The 12,072-nt window shown below is 41.1% G+C and overlaps 1 protein-coding gene across 3 annotated transcripts in view; it reads left to right on the top strand.

Moving 5' to 3' along the window:
* The window catches only part of STXBP4 (syntaxin binding protein 4), a 599,190-nt gene that overhangs the window by 407,442 nt on the left and 179,676 nt on the right, over positions 1-12,072 (top strand). The window lies entirely within an intron of this gene.

Here is a 12,072-nt window from a genome sequence, read left to right as displayed (position 1 = left end):
GGGTCTGTACACTAGTGGATCAAATAAGATGGGCTTTCTTAGCTCAGAGTAGTCGTAGGTGGCAGCTGTAACCATTAAAACTCACAGCGCACAGAAAGAAATTACGGTGCCTAGTCAGCCCGTCACTTATACAGTGGAGGAGACTGTAAGGTACATCAGGGCGATAAGAACAGATGGAGCCCCTGGCCCAAATGGCATTCCCGCCCAAGTCTTCAAAGCCGCTCCTGCCTTTTTTGCATCTATCCTCACCCCGCTATACAGTCATTCATTCTTCACTGCAATTTTACCAAAATCCTGGAAAGGCTCAGTCTTATTTCCAATACAGAAGAAGGGAGACCATTCGAACCCTGCTAATTATAGGCATATAGCCCTGCTCTACATTAAAGCTAAGGTTTATGACCGCCTATTACTAAGGGACCTAGAGGCTTGGGCAGACAAGAACGGTAGTATCCTCCCGCCTTTTCAGACTGGCTTCAGAGCAAATAGTTCCACCATGGACAACATCTTAGCGCTCTCTTACTTCTGGAAGCAAGCAGTATTCAGTAATAAGCTGCCCCTGTTTTGCTGCTTCATAGACTACTCCACGGCCTTTGACAGTGTCAATCGAAGACGGTTATTGGTAAAACTCGAATCTTCGGGGATCCCGGAAACCCTGCTAAAAGCAATAAAAGCCCTCTATGAGGGGACATGGGTCCGGGTCAAACTAAGTCCAACAATCGTAACGCCAAGAATCAAAACTAACACCGGGCTAAAGCAGGGATATGTTTTGTCCCCCTACTATTCAACTTGTACACAGCAGGCTTAGGGCCAGCCTTGAAAGACGCCAGCCTAGTACCACCGAGATTGGGGAAGTTGGCCTTGGGAACTCTCCAGTATGAGGATGACACAGTGGTCATGGACCACACTAGGGTGGGGTTCCAAAGAGCACTAAATATCCTTGCAGTGTACAACAAGGAAAATAGCCTACAGATCAATGAGAGCAAGACCAAGATAGTAATCTTTGGTAAATACCCTCACAAAAAACCAGCAACATGGTTTTTGGGTGAGCACCGAATCAGGACAGGTACATCCTACAATTACTTGGGGGTATGAGTGACGGAGAAGGCCACGGCTGCCAAACAGATAAAGGAATTAACACAGAGTATAAACAAAATAATTCTGTCTCTTGGCATTACAGGGGGACCTAATAAAATATTACATTAGAGTACTGAAAGCCCCTGAAAACAATCTTAAATATTTCCTAAAATTTATTTTCGGGGCAGAGGGTTCCCCATGGCACTCCAATTTGGATCAAGCAATAGACCAACCGAAAATTGAGGCAAAGAGCATGCCCTTTCACGAAATTCCTTATTCTGCCTGTGCCAAAGCTGTGAAGTGCCAAGTCCAGACCATGTCTCCTGAACTGGATCGTTCATCACTCCGGTACAACTCTCTCACACTGGCCCTGGATAAGTCATGTACTCCTGGGAAAGCTCAACCATACTTGCGAGACTCACTCTCAGCCCAAGCAAGAAAGATAATTCTGTATTTGCGCATCACGGGCCTCAAGATTTCAGATTTTAATCCAAAATGGGCAAGTACAGACAACATCATCTCCTGCCGGTTATGCAATTACCACAGAGAATCCTGGCTACATCTCTTATGCTGCAGCCCAAAGCTGGCCTGCGATCATCGTCGTTTGCTGCGCCTGGCCCTAAGGGACATGGGACTCAGAACTTGCATTGAGGCCTCAGACTGGTGCTTTTCAGAAACCACAACTTGCTTACTTGCCAGAGTTGGCAAGTTTACCCATCAAATAAGAATTGCACTTGATTCCCATCAAAAGACTGCTGATTTCAGGGTCCCTGTCATTCTGTAATGAAAACCATCTAGTGCCTTACCCTGACAGTCGTCACCTAACCCAGGGGTTTTTCGCACAGACACTGGAATCATAAATTGAATGTGGGGCCCACCAGGGGGCACGCTGAGAACTTTTATTAATGGCAATTCACATCACTGAGGAAATGACTCTGTTGGATTTTTATATAACCATTGATCCCAACAGGAGTAAAAATGTGAAAGGGTGGCGACTCAATATTTTAGCTCATTTTTAAATTGAAGTTTTAAATGGACATAAAGCAGTAAATAGAGCCCATGTAGCCATGGTGCTATTTTTACTGGGTTGTTCCTGGGGAAGGGTGGTTGGGAGGGTGGGGAAGGGTGGTTGGGAGGGGGCACTGTTCATGTGTTTTATACTGTAAAGATTTTGAGTAATCACACAGTTTATAAAAGAATTTACGAATGCTGTAAAGACAAAGCCCCCGGCCCTGACGGGATGCCCACAGATCTCTACATTTCAAACCTGGATATCTGGGCACCTGTACTTACCTCAATCATTAATGCCTCAGTAAAGATCGGACACCCGGCTACTTGGGCTTTATCCACCATTGTTCCTGTCTTCAAAAAGGGAGACCGGGATAGGACTCACTGCTATATGCCCATCTCCCTCTTGGATTCTGTGATAAAGGTGGTGGGTCGTATGGTATTAGATACGCTAGTGAGTGGGACAGATGGTAACAACATCCTGGCTGGGGTCCAATATGGTTTTGGCCCTGAATGTTCAACGGTGGACCAGGGTTTGAATTTAGATATGGTTTTGAATAAGTGCACCGTTGCCCGCATCGGTTCCATCTACCTAGCTTTTATGGATCTGTCCTCTGCATTTGATCACGTTAACAAATCCAAGCATTGGCAGATAATGCTTTCCATTGGTATTGATAAAGACATTGTCTTGTTTTTAAGGGGTCACCACAGTGACACTAAAGCCGTAGTCCATTACTCTAAAGACCTTAACGTGACCCGTGAGTTCCCCATCCAGGGGGGGTGCATCAAGGGTGCATTTTAGCCCCCATTCTTTTTCATTTTTACATTAATAACTTGGAACAGGCCCTCCTGAACTTAAAACGGATTGTCCTCAGGTGGGCAAGCGAAATTTGCCGGGCCTTTTGTATGCTGACGATGCTGTCCTCATGGTGAGGACAGAGAGGGGCTTACAGCTTCTTTTGAACTCCTTTGTATAATTCATGGAGGACCTGAATCTTATGGTCAATCACAGCAATTTTTTGTAATGCAGGTGGGTCCTAAACCAGCCACGTCCTATACATTCATGAAAGGGCCATGCCTATTTCCAAGACTGGTGTTTTTTCCTTCCTAGGGGTAGTGTTTAATGTGGCCCTGAATTGGCGCCCTCTGATAAGTCGAAAGAAAGGGGATCAGGGAGATTGCCGCTGTTTTTAATTTTGCTACCAGACTAGGAAGCAGACTGATTGGGGCACTCCTGAAGATCTACAAAGCTAAATGTGTCTCGAAGGTTATCTACAGGAGTGAGATCTGGGGCTATACTGAGTAAGTTGCATTGTAACTTGTCAAACACTTTTCTTAGACTAAGAAGGAAAACGCCCTTAGTAAGGATTTTTTTTTTGGGGAGTTCAAAATGATTTTATTGAAATTTTTTGAGACAAAAGAAATAAACACGAACAGTACATAACAAAAAAAAAAATTAAAGCAGATAAGCGTAAATGATGAGAATAATAACAAGAGCTATGATACCTAGGTAAATTTGCATTAGAGAGAACCAGTAACAAATAATCGTATAAGAAAAGGAGGGGAAAAAGGGGAGGAAGAGAGGGAGGGGAGTAAACATATCATTGCATCGTAAAATCATACCATACAGAGTTACAAAGCAATTGAGTACATAAAATACAGAATTACAAAAAAGGTGATAATGAAAGTCAAAATAGTCCGTAATATACCAAAAAAACTAATTAACAATATCATTTCATAACATATGAATCAATAGGTGACCAAAAAGACTGAAATTATTGTGAATTGTGATTAACACCTTTAAGGGATAGCTGAGCACCTTTCCTTGTAAAGGTAATCCATGACCACCAAGCATGGACCGAAAGAGAAGAAGCATCTTTCCAACAAAAAGTAATAGATTTTAACGCAGCTGTAACCAAAAAATTTAATAACTTAGCCTTAGACTCACAAAGAGGATGAGAAAGGGCAACCGATTTGCATATTAACAGTGTATATGTAATATCATCTTGCAAAGATAAAATATTCAAAATGATAGGCCAGACTTCCAACCAGAATTTCCCAATAATTGGACACTCAAGTAACATATGGCGAAGTGAACCAGAACAAGAATTGCAGTGCCAGCATAGATCGGATGTCAACAGTTTAGCATTATATAATCGCAAAGGTGTCCAGAGAGTGTTGAACAAAATATACGCATTAGTTTGATAGAGAGACACTGGGAGCCATCCCGATATGCTGTTGAGCCATATAGAAGACCAGGAATCATCTGATAATGATATGGAAAGTTCATTATTCCAAAAAGAGGCAATTGAACCAACATTGGAGCCCTGAAAGCTGGCAAATGTTTTATAAAAAATAGAGACAGCTTTGGAGGCTGATGTAACAGCTGTAAGGTAAATAAACAAATCATTGGCGGTAGATGAGGGGATACCATTTGGAAAGGAATCTAAAATTGAATTGCATAAAGATTGATATTTAGGGAAATCTGAAGCTGGGATTTTAAATTGTAATTGGAGTTGCTCAAAGGGAATAAAGGCAGTTCCATCAAAAACATCTTTGAGATATAAAACGCCTTTTGAAATCCATGAGGACCAGAAGTTAATGTTTCGGTTCAGTTTAAGTAAAGCACTGTGCCATAAAGACAGGTGGACTGTAGAAAGTAAGGGTAAGTCAAAATTAGAATCTAAATCATTAATGATTAATCTCGAAGATTTAATTATAGATGATCGATGAACAATCTTCGAACCAGAAGACATCGACATCAGAGAAGGGAGAGAGAAGGGTCGAACAATTGAGGATTCTAGTTCAAACCAAGTTGGAGGTCTGACTACCGGAGAATTAGTAAACCATAAGGAACTTTGTTTTAAAATAAAAGCTTTATGATACAAGTGAAAGTCTGGGAGTGCAAAACCAGCTTGAAACTTAGGGAGTTTTAATTTTCTGCAAGCAATACGAGGAACTTTGTTTGACCAAAGGAATTTAGATAGCAATTTGTCTACATCCTTATAGAATTTGAGGGGAAATTGAGTGGGAATCATAGTCAAGGAGTAAAAAATTTTGGGAGCAATGTTCATTTTTATAGATTCCATTCTTCCCCACCAGGAGAGATGAAGGGAAGACCACTTGGATGTTTTATTTTTTATATACTCAACTATGAACTCACTATTTAATGTTAAAGTAGCAGGCAACGATGATGCAAATAAAATTCCCAAGTATTTAAGCTTATTTTTTTGCCAAATAATCTCTGAGTTTGGCAACATATCCGGAGTACAAAAAGCATTTAAAGGAAAAAATTCAGTCTTACTTGCATTCAATTTATAACCAGAAACCATAGAGTATTTTGCAATAATGTCTAATAGGGAAGAAACAGAAGAAATAGGATTACTAATAAACAATAAAACATCATCAGCATATGCTAAAGTTTTAACCATAACATCATTGAGCACAATACCCTGTATAGTATCGCAGTGACGGATATAATTAAGAAAAGGTTCAATTCCCAACAAAAATAATAGTGGGGAAAGGGGACAACCCTGTCTAGTACCTCTAAAAAGGGAAAACTGAGAGGAAATTTGACCATTAATAAACAAACGAGCAGTAGGAGCAAAATACAAGGCAGAAATCATATGAATAAAAGGGGGACCAAAGTTAAAGGACCATAAAGTTTTAAATAAAAACTGCCAATGAATTTTGTCAAATGCTTTTTCAGCATCAAGAGCCATAACTCCTGCAGGAGAAGAAAGAGAAGGGCTCTGTTCAATAATGTGCAACAATGTTCTGGTGTTGTTAGCAGAGAACCTATTTTTCATAAAACCAGATTGATCTGGGTGAATAATGGAATGAAGGATAGGAGCTAATCTAGAGGCAAGGATTTTAGCATACAACTTACAATCTTGATTTATTAGGGAGATGGGACGATAATTAGAGACCAGGGTAGGGTCTTTATCGGGTTTGGGTAGTACAATGATTAAAGCGTCCGCAAAAGAACCAGAAATGGTACCAGAGGAACTAAAATGTGAAAATATCTCATTTAAATAGGGCAAAAGGGGAGATTGAAATTCTTTATAAAATTCAGCTGGGATACCATCGGGACCTGGGGATTTATTTTGAGGGAGCGATTTGATGGCGAGTAAAATTTCGTCACAAGTAATAGGGGATTCTAAACTAAGTCTATCTGATGGAGAAATTTGAGGTAGAGGATACTTATTCAAAAAGGAATCAATTAAAGATTCATCACAGGGATCAGGTTTACTATATAGGGAAGAGTAAAAATGCAAAAATTCTTGAACAATATCATTATGGGAGATAGCCACCTGTCCCTGAGAACCACGAATCGAGGTTATTTGAGTCTTATTCCTCTTGATCCGCAAATAGTTCGCAAGGAGTTTCCCAGACCTATTAGTATTGAACCGAAATTTAGCATTGGAATTAGCGAGTTGGATCCCTGCTCTAGTACTAAGGATAGCATTAAATTCATAACGAAGTTTTTGTAATTTGAGTTTATATTGAGGTTCATTAGAGGAAATAAATAAACGTTCGAATTTAGCAATTTTTTTTTCTAAATGTTTAACATTAGAGTTACATTTTTTATTCTCATGGGCCATGATAGAAATAGTGGCACCTCTAATGTAGGCCTTAAATGCATCCCATCTATTGACAATTGACGCTGAATCTTCAGGGTTGAACACAAAATAGTCTTGAAGAGCCTGTAGTAATTTGGGTTTATGCGTGTCATTAAGTACAATGCTCGTGTTCATACGCCACCTATTTTGTTTGGTAAAAGGAGAGCAGATATTTAAAACAAACGAAATTAGAGCATGGTCAGAAATATCAATATGACCTATCACAGGATTGGTGGCTGATGGAAGTAAAGAGGGGGAAATCAAAAAATAATCAATCCTCGAATGGGAGTTATGGGGATTAGAGAAAAAAGAAAAACACTTATCAGTGGGGAAATGCAATCTCCAAATATCAGCCAATTTGGTTGTGTGAAGAAAAGATTTGAAGGCATGGAATACTTTAGGAGGACGGAATTTCGCAGAAGAAAGTCTATCTAACAAGGGATCAATAAATACATTAAAATCCCCTCCAACAACCAAAGGTGCCTGCCCCAACTTCAAAACTTCTGTAGTTATAGTAGACCAAAAGAAAGGGTCATCAGCTGTAGGGCCATAAATATTAAGCAGATAAAATATTGAATCATAAAGTTTAACCTTAACTATAACATATCTACCTTCTGTATTGGTAAACTTACTAAGAATCTGGCAATTCAACCTTTTAGCAAAGAAAATTGCGACACCATTTTTCTTTCCTAGCGCAGGAGAGGACACAATATCATCTACCCACTTTCTTTTCATATAATGTAAAATGTCGTCGGCAATATGCGTTTCTTGGAGAAAGCAAATGTCTGCTCTACAAGCACCCAGGTAATCTAAAATTTTAGTGCGTTTGACTGGATGTCTAAGACCCTTAACATTAAGGGAGACAAGTTTAATATTATGAGGACTAGCCATCATGAATTAGAAGGAAACACAGAAAGAAAGATTGCAAGAAAGCGAATGGGAGAAACAGCCATGGAGAAAGAGTAACTCTATGTAGGTAGCAAGAAAAGGAAGGACACAAAAGGAAGAGACAGGAAAGGAAAGAAAAAGAACAAACAAGATACAGAAATAAGAATATAGAGACGCACACCCGTTCCTCAAGCATGGCCAAGAACCGTTGGAGCCCATAAATGAATAGTCATTAAATGCCAGGGAAGATCAAACTACACATTTCAAGTAACGGCATCCTGAGTTTCCATCGACGTTGAAGCTTGTTGTTCCAGGAATAGTCTTAATTCTTCAGGACGATAAAAAGATTTAGAGAAAGTGTCTTTCCAGACTCTCATCGTAGAAGGATCAAACAGACCATATTTGAAACCAAGGCTTCTCAGTTGTGGATGAAAAGAAGAAAATTCCTTGCGGATAGCAACCGTTTCCTTAGCAAAGTCTTGATGAATAAAGATTTTGGAGCCATTCACCAAGAGAGAAGGAATATCTCTAGCAGCTTTCCTAATAAGAACCAGATGATGGTGTCGCAAAACCTTAAAAATCATTTGCCTAGCTTTGGTGTGATGAGGATTTCTATGCGACGGAATTCTATGTGCCTTGTCCACTTCAAACTTTTCTGAAAATTTAATATTTAGAAGACCAGGAAGCAAGGATTCTAGGTATAAGCGACAGTCAGATCCTTCAACTTCTTCAGGAAGATTGAAAATACGGAGATTATATTGCCGATTACGGTTTTCCAATTCCAGCAGCTGAGTATGCATTGGCACTATTTGCAGCATCAAAGGTGTAAAAGAGTCCAATTGAGTTTTGTTATCCTGAATTTTGATAGTATTATCAGACACTTTCATGGATATGGAAGCCATATCTTTGCGAAGATTTTTCATTTCAATTGCAATAGTGTCAGTGTTCAGTCGCAGCGCTTGAATTTCTTCTAAAATTAATTTGAGGGAAGGTTCAGATGATTCAACAACCTTAGATTTATTTGGGGGAGGCGATACTTGCTGTTTCCTCTTATTAGTGGCAGAATTCTTACTATCCATCTTGAGGTGAATAAAAAACCCAAAGCGTCAACTAAATGCAGGAAAAAGAAAAGCACCTCAAAATTTTAATAAATATTAGGGAAAAAAGACGTAAAAGTCCCAAAAGCTCTCCAAAAACAGCAGTGCAGTAGTTAAGAGGGTCGTGGGCGTGGCTAGGCCCAAGCCAGGCCCTCTCTTTGTGAGCACCCCGCCCCCTATGAGGAGGAAGCCGGTAGAGGCTGGGACCGAGGCAGGGAGAGGAACCAGAGGGTCAGCAGGAGCACTTCCCCACGAGGAAATCGCCCAAAAAACGAAGAAAAGGTAGGCAATACCGTCAGCCTACAAGCGCTGCGCTGTAAACGATGTTCCTGACAGGAATTCGTCGTATTTCGGCTGATTGGGCCGAGTACTTCACTGAGCTCTGGTGGCGGCGGCCATCTTGGTCGACGCGCTCGCGCGACTCCTTAGTAAGGAATTTTTAAGAGACTGTCTTTCCCTTGATCATACTAACCGTATCTGTTGGCTCAAGTATGTTAGAGAATGTTTCATCAGTCTGGGCAGGGCAGACCTATTTGAGCGCCCAGAGGAAATCTGCAGTAGGGATATGATCTGGGTGAAGGCGAACTTCTTAAAAAACCGTTCGCGGGACAGAAAAGAAGTGGAGTTGAGGAAGTGTATTGTACGTAGGTACTTTTTATTGAAATCTGTGTCACCACCTCAACCTTATCTCGTTTAGTTTAAAAGTATTCATTACCTTTTTCTATTGAAAAGATTTCGATTGGACCTCTTTCACAATCTTTTGGCCCATCTTTGGGGTGCACATAGAGGGCAGTGCCTCCCACCCTTCGGTTGCGATGGAAAATCTCCACAGGATATGATGCACTTTTTTATGTTTTGTAGTTTTTACTTGGCACCTAGAACATCCTTTATCATTCCCATTCTGAAAAAAGCAAGGTTAACCTGCCTTTATTTTTTTACAACAGCTTTCAAGCCACTGAGTATTGTATGTTCTTAGCTACTTAAGGGTTGCCATAAGGCTCAGGTCCAGCTGTGATTAGCCTTCATGGACAATTATTTGTCACTGTGATAACACGAATATGGTTTTAACATGATCCACATTTATAATTTTGTATCTTACGTGGCCGCGATGTTTGATTTCACAGCACTTGATAAAGTCCTTATTACCAACATTGTATTTTAATGGTGTCTGGCGATGTTCATACATATTTTGGACCCTTCAACTCCTGACATATCATTTGATTACCATCCCTGTACTTATGGGCCAATGACGGTCATATCGCACTGTTGTCTCATGTACTAGATGGAGATTTTTTAATTGTGTTTATTTTACTTTTATGGTTTTCTTTGTAAAAACCGAATAAAGTGTTGATGAAGAGAATTTCTTTGTGGTTGATGCACATCATCCTGAAGTGAATGTGGGTTCAAACTGGCAGCCAGTGTTGATAAATTTGTACTGGCTGGATGTAATCTCGTGGATTGAAGAGTAATATTAAGTTATATTAATTAGCATGAAGTAAGTGAAAACTTCAGTAATGGAGACATGGTGGTAATGGCTTGGATTTGGGTGATGACCCTATCTATTAATAATGTCTAGAAGTTTGTTGTGGTGAAGAGAGTAATTTTATTGACTTACTGAAGACAGAAATTGCAGTTTTTGGAGCCATACTTGGTCATACAAGCAGATGTTTTTAGTTGTCAAAAAAACAACAAGCTTTTAGATGGTGTTGAAAGGTGTTGGGGTAGTCCCAGGACACAAAAAGTGGGTGTTGGCGATGAGAAAATAATGGTTTATGTCATTTGGTAATCTTAACCATTCGTGCACCCTTCCGCTCCTACCTCAGAACCCCCCTCTTTCCTGCATGTCACTGTCCCTGAGATGGAATTTGGTGTTACCACCTCCTCTAGCCCAGTTTTGTCAGCTATCTCAGTACTCACAGTCAGGCTTTTCTCAATGACCGGGGTCCCATGTCCTCCTCCTGCCCTTTCCTCCGACTCAGCATGACCAGCGCACCGGGTGGCTGAGCTGAAAACAAAAGGAATAACAGGCTGTTTCGGCTCTGGCTGTACATGTCTGCCAACTGTGACCTGGATGTCTTTCACTGCCCTTAGACTCTCTACCGGCTTAACTGAAGAGGCGCCGGCTGTCATCTTCCCTTTAGCATCCACTACATTCACAACCCCTTTTTTCTTTGAGTCCATGACTCGGCATGTTATGGAGGGAACCGGCTAAGGAGCATCTCTCCATTCCTTGTTCTCTGTTGCCGGCTTGATAGGCTGCGGACACGTAGAATCAAAATCCAAAATGCTGCTCCACAGCGCAGACTTGGTCAGCCTCATCAATATCAGTGCAATCACCCTTCATGTTCTCCTCGAACGTACAAAGAGCCCCAGCAGCATACACAGCCTACCGTAGGGGGTCCGCCGCATGCGCGTTAACTCTCAAGGATATAACAGCACGACCATTCCTCTCAAGCTACCCAAGAGAGACCATATCACCGGAGCAGTTCAGAGTGAGTACGATGGTGTACTAAGCAGCAGCCATCTTGCCGCTTCCACCCCCCCAGACTCTCTTCATGATAAGGCACCTCCTTTAAATATACTTGATTCTGAGGCTAATTTTCCAAAAGATAGTTTGAAATTGAGGAATATATTCTCACCTGATCATGGGGACAAGTTCTTCTCACTTACTGATTAGTCCAACAGCTTGGTTATTACTGAGGAACTCTCTGAAAAAGGACTGGGCTCTGGAGGCTCTGACAGCAGTACGTCTGGTGGTAGTCAGCCCGAGCACGCAAAAGCACCTTATAAAAAAGAGGAAGACCTGTAACAGTTTTCCTAGCAAAGGCACCTCAGTAATCGATGTTAACCTTACAGTCCCAGCTGTCCCATCTCAATTGGCCTGGGATTATTTTGCGACTCAACAGGTTTATGAAGATGCAGGGGCACAATCTGCTGCACAAGCCTCCCCAGAAGTTCCTACCATGGGTTTAATATACACCACGCTAAAGCAGCTACAGGGGGAAGCTAGAGTAGAGACACGCAAGGCACACCTAGCCGCAAACAAAATCTAGGGGGCTATTCGTAATGAGAATAAATGTTGTACAGATATGGCCAAGAGGATGGCAGCAATAGAAGCACGGACAGTTGCTATTGAGGAGACCACATGTACACTTCAAGCTCGAGTAGAGAGTCATGATTTTCAGTTGGTAGATGTACATTGGAAGTTGAAGGATTTTGAAAACTGCCAACGGTCGGAATAATCTCCCAGTTTTTGGGTATAGCGAAGAATGTTGAAGGAGATTATGTCCGGGCTTTCATTATTAATCTGCTCAGAGGTGCCTTTCTCGATCTGGCTAATTGGAATTGGGCTACGTAGATACAGCGGGTGCATAGATTTCCAC

Source organism: Lissotriton helveticus, chromosome 7 (assembly GCF_964261635.1).
Source record: "Lissotriton helveticus chromosome 7, aLisHel1.1, whole genome shotgun sequence".
Classification (NCBI taxonomy): Eukaryota; Metazoa; Chordata; class Amphibia; order Caudata; family Salamandridae; genus Lissotriton; species Lissotriton helveticus.
Note: the sequence above shows the minus strand (reverse complement) of the source record. Positions and strands in the feature narration are given on the sequence as shown.